The sequence below is a fragment of the Medicago truncatula genome, chromosome 3 (genome assembly GCF_003473485.1).
Source record: "Medicago truncatula cultivar Jemalong A17 chromosome 3, MtrunA17r5.0-ANR, whole genome shotgun sequence".
Taxonomy (NCBI): Eukaryota; Viridiplantae; Streptophyta; class Magnoliopsida; order Fabales; family Fabaceae; genus Medicago; species Medicago truncatula.
Window position 1 is genome coordinate 16385021 of NC_053044.1, and position 13060 is coordinate 16398080.

The following is a 13060-nucleotide window of genomic DNA, read 5'->3' on the forward strand; positions in this document are numbered from 1 at the left end:
TGCTAAGGCGGTCTTGCAACACTAGATCCATCAATTGTTCAAGAAACAATTTTTTTTTGGCTAAACTACACTTTTTGTCCCTTAAGTTTTAAAATGTTGCAATTTTGGCCCCTTTCGTCCCAAAATTGCTGAGAAGACGCCACAGGTTCCAAATCAGAGGCCATAATTGCAACTTTTTGAGAAGATAAGGGGTCAAAAGATCATATTTCCCTTATGTTAGGGGTCCAAAGAGCATATTTCCCCAAACATGGGGTCACTTTTTTCATTTTTTTAATAAGGGTCCAAAAACTCAACATTTTGAAACTTAGGGGGCAAAAAGTGCAGTTTAGCCTTTTTTTCCAACTTGATTATTCATTGACAACAATAAGATGTAGATATTTCGAATGAATTTTTGGTGAACTGAAAGTGATTCTTAAGACTCCAAACATGATTTTCATGCTCAATTTTTTGCATGTACTTCCCATCTTCAACCTTCATCCCTTTGGTAATTACATTTTTTATGGGTAACTAACCTCTCTTTATGTTTGGGATTAAACTTAGATAGTTAGGGTTTCAATGTATTACTGATATATATGTTCGGTGAGAATGGATGCGTGGCAACGGTTGCGCAAAGTGCTCCGGTATGACGGTGACAGTTTCTGGTACGACGATGATGAGTCTTCGCGGTGGAACGAAAGGTGCATGGAGTCATGTTAGCACTCCAACGCTCAAGTCAGTAATGAAAATAAGGAAGAGTGTAGAAAGTGTTGTGAAAAGTGAATCATGTAACGCCCTCTTGGAATTATTTGATTTATTTAATTATTTAATTGAGTCTAAAATTTATTAAGAAGAGTTTAAAATATATTTATTTGATTATGTGATTTATTAAGTGGCTTATGTTGTTATTTAATAGATTAAGATTTGAAAATAGAAATAAGATTGAGTTGAGAGTTTGTTATGAGATTTTAGAGAGTTTTGGGGGAGAAAGAGAAATAAGATAAAATAGAAAAAGGGTTATAAATAGGAGAAACCTAGTTTAGAAAAAAAAAGAACGTACGACCAATTTTGGAGAAAAGGGAGAAAAAGCCAAGAGAAGGGAGAAGCACATAGAGGCTGCGATTTTCTTATTCTAAGGTAAGGGTGGGACTAACATTCAATCTTCTTAAGCCTATGATTCTGAAATTGGATTTAACATGTAGTTTTGGGAATTTGGGAAATTAGGGTTAGAGGTTGTAATTCGTTGATTAGATGTTGGAGACCCGTTGAATTAATGAAGAAATAGTGTTCATACCTTAGATTGTTCATAGTACAATGATTAGAACCAGTTTTGGGTTTGGGTTGATGAAAACTGGAATTTTCGCTTGAAGATTCGGTGTCTAAACGTTTTGCAAATAAGTGATTATGTGAGGTTTTGGAAACCGATTTTTGGGTGGTTTAAACTTGAATTTTTCTATAGATTATGATAGGGCTAAGTGTCAGGAGCGTTTAGGCGAAAACGGCATCGAAAACGGGTTAACGGTTTGGTTTTTATGAGCGAAAACGTGAAGGTTGAAAATCTGAAGTCGTCTGTCGAATCTGGAAAAATCGTGCCACGATGGGAGACCAACGTGCCACGATTTTGTCATCCAAGAAACCCTAAAAATGCAATTTCCTTCACTCCAAATGCTTCCAAACTTCTTCCTAAGTGTAGGGACTTTATCCTAACCATCTAGAGATGTGTTTAGGAAAGAAATAACCTTGTATAAAGGGTCTAATGAGTTGTTGAGAGTTGAACCTTAGGGTAGTTATGAATATTAATGATGATCTGTGAAGCTGATTTATGATGATTTGATGTTGTTTATAATGTGATATAATTGTATATGCATTACTTGAATTATATGTGATTATTTGAGATGTTGTTTACTTACGTGCGATATTATTATATCATGATGTTTTGCATACCGCCTACGTTGCTGATCATTAACTAACTAAGCTGCATGAGTCGGTCCAAGTCGTTGAAGATGTTGATGTTCCAAATTATTGGACTATTATAAGAGGTTGTCGAATTAAGACGTTTAAGAAGTCGAGTCCATGCATTAGCAAATAGCGATTGGGGCTTGATGCTCCGGAAGTATAATAATACTCAAATAGCGATTGGGGCTTGATGCTCCGGAAGTATAATAATACTCAAATAGCGATAGGGGCTTGATGCTCTGGAGTATATTAATACTTAAATAGCGATAGGGTCTTGATGCTCCGTATTGGTACCACATGCATATAAGAGGTCTAAGTTGCATAGTCGAGTTGGAGTCGCATTGTCGAGTCAAGGATGTTTATGTTGATAAGTTGTGAAGTTGTAATTGTTTATACAAACTATGATTGAAGTGCTAAATGATATATTACTATTTATAATGAATATTAAGATGATTTGATGTTGACTAAATATAATTGCTGAATTATATGCTTAATATTATTGTTTTGTGAAATCTCACCCCTTCTGCTTGGAAATGTTGCTCTTCGTATGAGTAACTTGCAGGTGATCGTTAGTAGGTTGCTGGTGTTGCTGTCGTGAGTGACTTATTCCTCACTGAGTCTTAGGATGCTCTGATACGTAACGGGATGGGGTCTTTTGTGGCTATTTTCTATTCCTTTACGTATTGCTTATGTTTTAATAAGGCCTGCGTGCCAAAGACTTACTTATGTTAATGAATTAAATCCGCTGCTAAGTTTGAATTAATACGTTTATGATTTTTGGAAAGATAATTAGTTAATTATCTCATTTATGATTTTTAAGAAGTGTAGCATTCCGTTATGTGTTGAATACTCTGATATTTGTTATGAAATTTTTAAGTTGGGAAAACGGGGTGTTACAATTGGTATCAGAGCAGGTTGGTCCGTCCGGCCAAGTAGTTGAGTCGTGTCAAGTCGTGTGACAGTTGAAATACTGTCTTATGTTGTCTTGATTGTTGTTGTGTTTTCTGACTAATTGTTATGTTTATTATGTGATCATGTTTGATTGACTAACTTTGATGTGGCTTACATGTTTTGTTTGAAGTTTCTATTTGGCTATGTTTGGTTTAAGATGTTTAGGCAATAATTGAATTCCTTTCTTGTGTGCTTTGAATTTCGAGGACGAAATTCTTTTAAGGGGGGTGGAGTTGTAACGCCCTCTTGGAATTATTTGATTTATTTAATTATTTAATTGAGTCTAAAATTTATTAAGAAGAGTTTAAAATATATTTATTTGATTATGTGATTTATTAAGTGGCTTATGTTGTTATTTAATAGATTAAGATTTGAAAATAGAAATAAGATTGAGTTGAGAGTTTGTTATGAGATTTTAGAGAGTTTTGGGGGAGAAAGAGAAATAAGATAAAATAGAAAAAGGGTTATAAATAGGAGAAACCTAGTTTAGAAAAAAAAAGAACGTACGACCAATTTTGGAGAAAAGGGAGAAAAAGCCAAGAGAAGGGAGAAGCACATAGAGGCTGCGATTTTCTTATTCTAAGGTAAGGGTGGGACTAACATTCAATCTTCTTAAGCCTATGATTCTGAAATTGGATTTAACATGTAGTTTTGGGAATTTGGGAAATTAGGGTTAGAGGTTGTAATTCGTTGATTAGATGTTGGAGACCCGTTGAATTAATGAAGAAATAGTGTTCATACCTTAGATTGTTCATAGTACAATGATTAGAACCAGTTTTGGGTTTGGGTTGATGAAAACTGGAATTTTCGCTTGAAGATTCGGTGTCTAAACGTTTTGCAAATAAGTGATTATGTGAGGTTTTGGAAACCGATTTTTGGGTGGTTTAAACTTGAATTTTTCTATAGATTATGATAGGGCTAAGTGTCAGGAGCGTTTAGGCGAAAACGGCATCGAAAACGGGTTAACGGTTTGGTTTTTATGAGCGAAAACGTGAAGGTTGAAAATCTGAAGTCGTCTGTCGAATCTGGAAAAATCGTGCCACGATGGGAGACCAACGTGCCACGATTTTGTCATCCAAGAAACCCTAAAAATGCAATTTCCTTCACTCCAAATGCTTCCAAACTTCTTCCTAAGTGTAGGGACTTTATCCTAACCATCTAGAGATGTTTTTAGGAAAGAAATAACCTTGTATAAAGGGTCTAATGAGTTGTTGAGAGTTGAACCTTAGGGTAGTTATGAATATTAATGATGATCTGTGAAGCTGATTTATGATGATTTGATGTTGTTTATAATGTGATATAATTGTATATGCATTACTTGAATTATATGTGATTATTTGAGATGTTGTTTACTTACGTGCGATATTATTATATCATGATGTTTTGCATACCGCCTACGTTGCTGATCATTAACTAACTAAGCTGCATGAGTCGGTCCAAGTCGTTGAAGATGTTGATGTTCCAAATTATTGGACTATTATAAGAGGTTGTCGAATTAAGACGTTTAAGAAGTCGAGTCCATGCATTAGCAAATAGCGATTGGGGCTTGATGCTCCGGAAGTATAATAATACTCAAATAGCGATTGGGGCTTGATGCTCCGGAAGTATAATAATACTCAAATAGCGATAGGGGCTTGATGCTCTGGAGTATATTAATACTTAAATAGCGATAGGGTCTTGATGCTCCGTATTGGTACCACATGCATATAAGAGGTCTAAGTTGCATAGTCGAGTTGGAGTCGCATTGTCGAGTCAAGGATGTTTATGTTGATAAGTTGTGAAGTTGTAATTGTTTATACAAACTATGATTGAAGTGCTAAATGATATATTACTATTTATAATGAATATTAAGATGATTTGATGTTGACTAAATATAATTGCTGAATTATATGCTTAATATTATTGTTTTGTGAAATCTCACCCCTTCTGCTTGGAAATGTTGCTCTTCGTATGAGTAACTTGCAGGTGATCGTTAGTAGGTTGCTGGTGTTGCTGTCGTGAGTGACTTATTCCTCACTGAGTCTTAGGATGCTCTGATACGTAACGGGATGGGGTCTTTTGTGGCTATTTTCCATTCCTTTACGTATTGCTTATGTTTTAATAAGGCCTGCGTGCCAAAGACTTACTTATGTTAATGAATTAAATCCGCTGCTAAGTTTGAATTAATACGTTTATGATTTTTGGAAAGATAATTAGTTAATTATCTCATTTATGATTTTTAAGAAGTGTAGCATTCCGTTATGTGTTGAATACTCTGATATTTGTTATGAAATTTTTAAGTTGGGAAAACGGGGTGTTACAAATCATACCTTGAGGTTGAAGCAATGTCAACCTTATATAGGCGCGCGTTGGGAATATTCGGGTTTCACGGTGTGTGATTAGGGATGGTTAGAGGACACCCGTAGTGTAATCCTCGCGCGGGGGCACATTCGTGTGCGATAGGTTCACTTACATCTAGAGTGTTACATCGAGCGCGGAGCCTTACGGTGGTGTAAGTTAGGCCATGTGTCGTCATGTGGTTGATCTTCTGGCCGGTCCAGATTAGTTGCCCCCCAAGTCGTTGATGCTTTAAGGCGCAATGACTTTTAGCTGTGAAGATAGGCGTATGATCGGGCGCTTGCGAATGTTGGCGCCTTGGAAGTTTTTCATTCGTGGGAAGTTTAATCCATCCTCAAGAAGGTGGCGCTCATGACGAGTTAGTGGGAGCAGTTGGCTTTTAATGCTTCGGACTGGAACATCCATGACGTTATGACTATTCAGTTTTACTTTCCATGTGTCAGCTGTAACACCCTAAACTCTTAAAGCGATAAATCACGCAAATCATATAATCATTCAGAGAATTTAGATGTTACATCTTCAATAAATCCAGCACATGTATAATTATTATTTTTTTAAAACTCGCAGCGGAATAACATCATAACATCTCATCAACAAATAAATTCTCCAAAATAGCCATGTCACAAGTACTATAATACATCACAAAATAAATTCTCCAATCTCAACTTAATCAGTGAAAAATCTCATAAAGACATATGTATATGAGATATGAGACATGGTGTTGAGATTTTGTTGTTCATGTATTGGAAGATTATTACATGTTGTGGAGATATTTATGATATTTGTTTTTATGCTTTGAAAATGTAGATGTAACACCTGAACTCTTGAATAATTGATTTATTTGCATGATTTATTGCATTCGGAGTTTAGTGTGTTACATCACACATACTTATTAATAATGTGACAAATATAATAGAGCGAACATGATTACTAGTATATGCCACTTTTTTTAGTTACTAATAAATATTTTTTTTTAACAAGGCAAAATGAAACTTATATTACCACAACAACTTCCCAACTAGCACAAGAAGTGCTAGAACAGGAAGCAAAAAAAGTTTACAACGAGCAACAAAAGGCATGCGAATGCCTAAAACAACAAAAATTACATGTGGATGCCTAAACAAACCAGAGGGTTAGCCATCAACAATGATAACTATAAGCAAAATCACATGTGTTTGCCTTCAGCCACCAAAAAGAGAGTAGCTTAACGTTGTCCACCAGTCCAGAAATAGACACTACCTTGTTATTAAAAATCTTGTTATTGCGTTTTTTCCATATCACCCAACTGCAAGCAAGCAAAATCAATATAAGAGTAGACCGCAAACATCTGGAACTACCTCCTAACTGGCCAAACTGCAAGGAATGATCAGTCAAGTGCAAATGATCAATCGCCGAAATTCGTACCCAATGGTGCAAATGATGCCAAATAGAACCAAAGATAAAAAGAGATGTTCGGTCGTTTCCTCCATCCTGCAGCCACTAACACACAACATATTGTCATGTGGGTTAATGTCGCGCCTGTGAAGATTACTAATAAATATTAATGTTAAGCAAATACACAAATACTATAAAAATCCAATCAAATGCCTCACAATCATCTTAATCAAATCAAATAAAAAACTACTAATATTAACGCCAAAAAAAAATTACTCACATGACAACACTATAACCGCCTTAAAAATGCTTTAATTTTGTTAAAAAAAAGTCAAATTTTACAGAATGAGGCATTAAATGGGTAATAATTAACAAAGATGTATATAACCGATTCTTTTAATTTATATGGTATCTCCTATCTCCGATACATATATTTTAGAATCAATAAAATGAGACATGTAGCAATAACAAATAATTTTCTCATGATTTTGAGTCATAAGAAATGAATTGTCAATCTTCTTCCTCGTTCTCCGTGTTGCAGTAGCCACTCGATTTTCATGATTTTGAGTCATAAGAAAGAAAGATAAGAAGAATCGTTCTGTCAATGGTTTATGTAAAGCCCTATTTCTATTAAAGTGATAAAACACGCGAATAATATAAATATTCACGAAATAGACGTTACGTTACCAAAAGTTTTCCAACTATATAACATGCATAAATATTCAAATAACTACGCAACGGATATATAGCATACATCTCCAAAGTATACATGTCATAAACTCAAAATATATCAATACATAAAATCTTCAAAACCCGACAAATAGGCAAAATCCCCATAACATAAACAAATCCATAATATCATAAAGGCTGACATCTAATCAGAGCCTAATCTAAGACTCTGACTGATAAACAGAGGAAGCTCCCACTATCCTCAAGCAACTCATCAAATAAGCAAACTACTCCTGCACTCCGTCTACCCTTTCATACAAACAGGTAGGCAATCAAAACCACTAGGGGTAAGCTTCACATCAATCACAATCAACATAAACAAACATAAGCAGCATTCAAGGATTTCATGCATGACACATATATATAACCATCCCTCCTAGAATACTAGCATCACATGATTATTATCCCCCGTTCCATACACCTAAAGCTATCTCATTACTAACATAGCCTAGCAAGCATGTTCAATCTCTAATTAAGTCATCGACATAAGCTCATCATTTATCAACATCAATCAATAAAAGGATTACTCGCCTTATTCTTCATTTAGCATGCTTAACATCAACAAGTACAATTCATCATTTCAAAGTTATAAGCAAGCAATCATCATCATCAAAGGAATCACCGAATCATAAATATACACATATACAATTCTCACGCATCATTATTATCAAAATAATTATCATCAAATTGATTCACCAAGTATATAAGCACAAACAAGTATGGCATGCAATTAGAGCATAGCTCAATTATTTACAACCATCAACAAAGTCCACAATTGTACATATACATCAATCCACATAGATCACAACATTCAACAAAATTTCACCAATGCACAAATTCATCAAGTCATATATTTAATTATGACACAATTCATCAACCAATCAATTCCAAATGTCACAAGTATGTATTCATCAAACACACTTATCATCAACAATCATCATTCACATGCAGAGAATTAAGACTCATGCTTATTATGCTATGCGCCTAATCCCGACACATATATGCATGCGGTACCAGATCACCAACAAAGGTCGTCACCCCAAGATGCCAACAGAACATCTTATGTAAGAGTACACATCCTCTTACATCTCACCTATGTAAAATTACACCTCCTTTTAGATTTCTCATATGACTCAATATGACTATAATGCATGGACATACAAGCAAAGACTCAATAATGCAAAATCACCTCACATATACATTCACCAACAACAATGTAAAATTACATCTCCATTTACATTGATTAGTTCACCAACAATTTTATTATCAAGTATTTACGTCCACACAATCAATAAATCACAATTCAAATAAGAATCATCACCATATTACAATCAATCAACATATATGTACTCACCAACAATATCGCAATCAATCAACATATATGTACTCATCAACAATATCACAATCAATCAACATATATGTATTTACTAACAATATCACAATCAATCAACATATATGTATTCATCAACATCGACTTTATCATATAATTCCACAACATCATACTATTTCTCACAATTCAAGTGAGGAGAAAATACATCACAGTATGATAAAAATCATATTCAACACCTAAAAATCAACCACATATCTTTATATAATCATAACCAACTATCCACAAATGATTTGCCAAGTATTTGGTCTTAAAGATTAAATAATTGAGACAAATGAACCAAACCATGTAAATAAACTCTAGGGCCTCGACTATGTATAAACTTAGATCACATATAAGTGTATTTGAATATACATGTGCGTTTCACCGGCCGACAACGACAAAATCATCAAAATCACAAGGTTACAACAAGTTTGTATCACTTTACCATTTTTCAAGTTGTCCGACAAAACAAAACAAATAAGTTGGGGAAAACTAAACTAAGTATATACACAAATCACATATGAGTGCAGTAGTGTATACATCAACGTTTCATAGGCCAACTCACTCGAATTCCAAAGTTTTGCAAAGTTCGTATCGTTTTACTCATAATGCAAAACCAAATCATTTTCAAAACAAAACCAAGTCAGATCCATCACAACATTGGTTAAATACTCTTTAAAACCTTAATTTAACCCCGTAATACTAAAGTTTTGAAGTTTGGAAACAAACCATAAGTTTCGGGTTGACTTGGAAATAGTTATGCTAAGTTTCCTTAAAATTTCTCCAAGACCTACTTGGAGTATTTCCGTCATAACTCAAAATCTAAAAATCATTTTCAAGTCAAACCAAAACCATTGGAACACTAACACAATTATCTAAAACTTTCATGTTTACACCAAAATCCAATTCAAAACAGAAACGTGTGAAAAAAACGCGAGAACGCGAAACAGGGTATGCTGTCAGAGAGCAGTACCCTTAAGCGTCCATTTGTACGCTTAAGCGTACAGACTCCAGAAGCTATTAGTGGTTGTACAATCATCAGTACTGCACAATTTCTTCATGGGTTTGTGTAACGCCCTATTTGATTATTTATTTATTTGATTAAGTTTAGAGTCTTTTTATAATTTAATTGATTTATTTGATGAGTGATATTTTTGTTGTATATGATATATGTTATTAGCCCATATTTTATTATTTAGTGGAAAAATATATTATTAGCCCATATTTTATTATTTAGTGGATGAATATAATTAAAATAGAATAATAAGGCTTTTGGGGGTAGATTTGGAAATAAAAGAACGTAAGTAGGTTAAGGATTATATAAAGGGGAGAGTCAGAATTAGAAAAAAAAAATAGAATACGTAAATGCTGTTTTTGGGAGAAAAGGGAGAAAAGTGAGAAGTCAGAGAAAGAGAAGAGGAGCAATCTCGTAGAAACCGATCATCTAATCTAAGGTAAGGGTAGGACTAGATTTCTCTAATAATGGGTTGTATGATTCTAAAAAGGGGTTTAACATGTTGTTGTTTTGTTAGTTTTGATGTTATAGAAATTAGGGTTAATTGCAAAATTGGTTGTTGAAAGAGTAGGTAAACCATTAAGTTAACGTAAGTGTGGGATTAAATTTCTCTAATCTTAGGTTATATAATTCTGAAATTGAGTTTAGCATGTTGTTGTTTGTGAATTTGTGAATTTGAGAATTAGGTTATGAAGTTGTAATTGATTGTTAATAAATAGAAAATCCATTGAATTTGTGTGCAGTTGGTGTTAAAATCATAGGTTTTTCATATCGCAATGTTCCAATCAGTTTTTGGGTTTGGCTTGATGAAAATTGGGATTTTCGCTTGAAAAGTCAGTGTCTAAACGTTTTTGCAAATAAGTGATTACGTAAGGTTATGGAAACCGATTTTTGGGTGGTTGAAACATGAATTTTTCTGTAGATTATGATAGAGCTAAGTGTAACACCCCGTTTTCCCAACATAAAAATTTCTTAATAAACATCAGAGTAAACATCACAAAACGGGATATCACATTTCACATAATCATTAATAGTTAAATAACAATTTAACTTTCAACAATATACTTCAATCATCACAGCGGAATAAATTCATTAATCATAAATAAGTTTGGCATGCAGGCCTCGTCATAATATCTCAGTTAAACAACTTAAGCATAAATATCATAGTCAAATACGTAAAAGAAATGAAGCATGCAATCATAAACCCCATCCAGTTATGTATCAGAGCAACCTAATCGACTCGGTGAGGAACACGTCACTCACGATAGCAACACAACACTCTAAGCTCGATCACCTGCAAGTTACTCATACGAAGAGCAACATTTCCAAGCAGAAGGGGTGAGATTTCACAAAACAATAATATTAATCAATATAATTCAACAATCGTAATTAACAACATAAATCTTTGACATAAACAACTTAAACATCATAACATAATAGGTAATAACATATCATGTAATCGCTTCATTAAAGCATCATAATTCTCATAACATCTTAATATCATTCATCATTGACTCGACTATGCGACTATGCAACTTAGACCTCTTATATGCATGTGTTACCATTTCAGGGCATGAGCCCCCATCGTTATTTGAGTATTAATATACTTCCAGGGCATAAGCCCCCATCGTTAATTTGAGCTAATGCTCCATCGTGTTGAGTACTAAGCTCTAGGGCATGAGCCCCCAACATATGTATGCTAATGCATGGACTCGATCTCTTAAAACATCTTAATCATCATCTCTTATGTATCCAATAATTTGGAGGTTCAACATCATCTTAATCATCTTATATCAATTCATGCAACATAGTTAAATAACAATAACAGCATAGGCAGATTGCAACAACAGTATGACAACTCATAACGATATCAAATAAAAGCACATTTCAATCATTCATTCATAACTCAAGTAATGCAATTATTCGTTAAATCACATCATATTCAACATTAACATTTCATAACAGCTTCACAGATTGTAGTTAACTTCTTAAATAGGTCACATTACTACCCAGGGGTCCATCTCTAATCAAATTATGCGACACAAATCGCAACTTCCTCACTTGCACTCAGTTCTGGAAGTGCTCGCGAGGCGAGAGCATCTGCTCGCCATGGCGAGTACTAGCCAGATTCCCAACTAATGTTATTCTAAGCTAAACCAGGTTCAATTTCATTCTAAGTTATCATTAAATTATTAATAAACATCTTTAGGCACTCAAAAACATCTAAGGTTCAACTCAAAAGTCAAAAATACAGAATTCTACATGCTCTCTGGTCATGCTCGCTATGGCGAGTAACATTGTTCGCTGTGGCAAGCTGCGACGTGCAACTCGCGAGGCGAGGGTAATTGGCTCGCGTGGCGAGCGATGAACTTCAACACTCGCGAGGCGAGGATCATCGTTCGCGAGGGCGAGCGATGAATACAGGCTCGGGCAGAAGTGCAGTTTTTACGAAAATCTACCATCTCAAATGGTTTTAAGCCTAATTTCAATTCCAGAATTCATCCTAATCATATTCTAAGGTCAAAGGACAGTTTCTACATCAATCTAACCAATTTTCACCGTTTAACAATTTGACCTAGTTCTCGACTTCTCCAATTCAATCCTATTTCTTGCTATTTACAACCAGATGGATTACATGATTAATAAAATTGCAGAGTTAGTCTCACCCTTACCTTGTTTGTAGAAAATCGCAGCCCTAGGACTATCTTGCTCTTCTTTTGGCTTTTTCTCCCTTTACTCCAAAAACAGTCGTACGTACAAAGTGTTTCTAAAAACTTAGGTCTTTCCTTTTTATATCTCCTCCTAATATCTTATCTTATCTCTCTTTCTCCCCCAAAACTCTCTAAAATCTCAAAACAGCCCCTAACTAAATATTTTATTTTATTTTCAAATCTTATTTTATTAAACAACAAAATAAGTCTCATCTCCTCATAAAAATCATCATATCACATAAATCATCTCAAATCATCGTAAATCACACATATATTATATAAATATAATATAACTAGTCTAGACTCAATTAAATAATTAATTAATTAAAAGTGGGCGTTACACTAGGTGTCAGGAGCGTGTAGGCGAAAACGGCATCGAAAACAGGTTAACGGTTTGGATTTTACGCGAGAAAACGTGAAAATTGGAAAATCTGATGTTGTCTGTCATGCAGAAATCGGACTACGATTTTGACCAAGTTTTGGGGTGTTTCAGCACGAAAAAAATCGTACTACGATGGGTAAAAATCGGGCTACGATTTTGCCTGACCAGAAACTTTTAAAATGCATTTTTCTTCAACCAAATTGTTTCCAAACTTATTTCCAAGTGTAGGGACTTTATCCTAATCATCTAGGGGTGTTTTT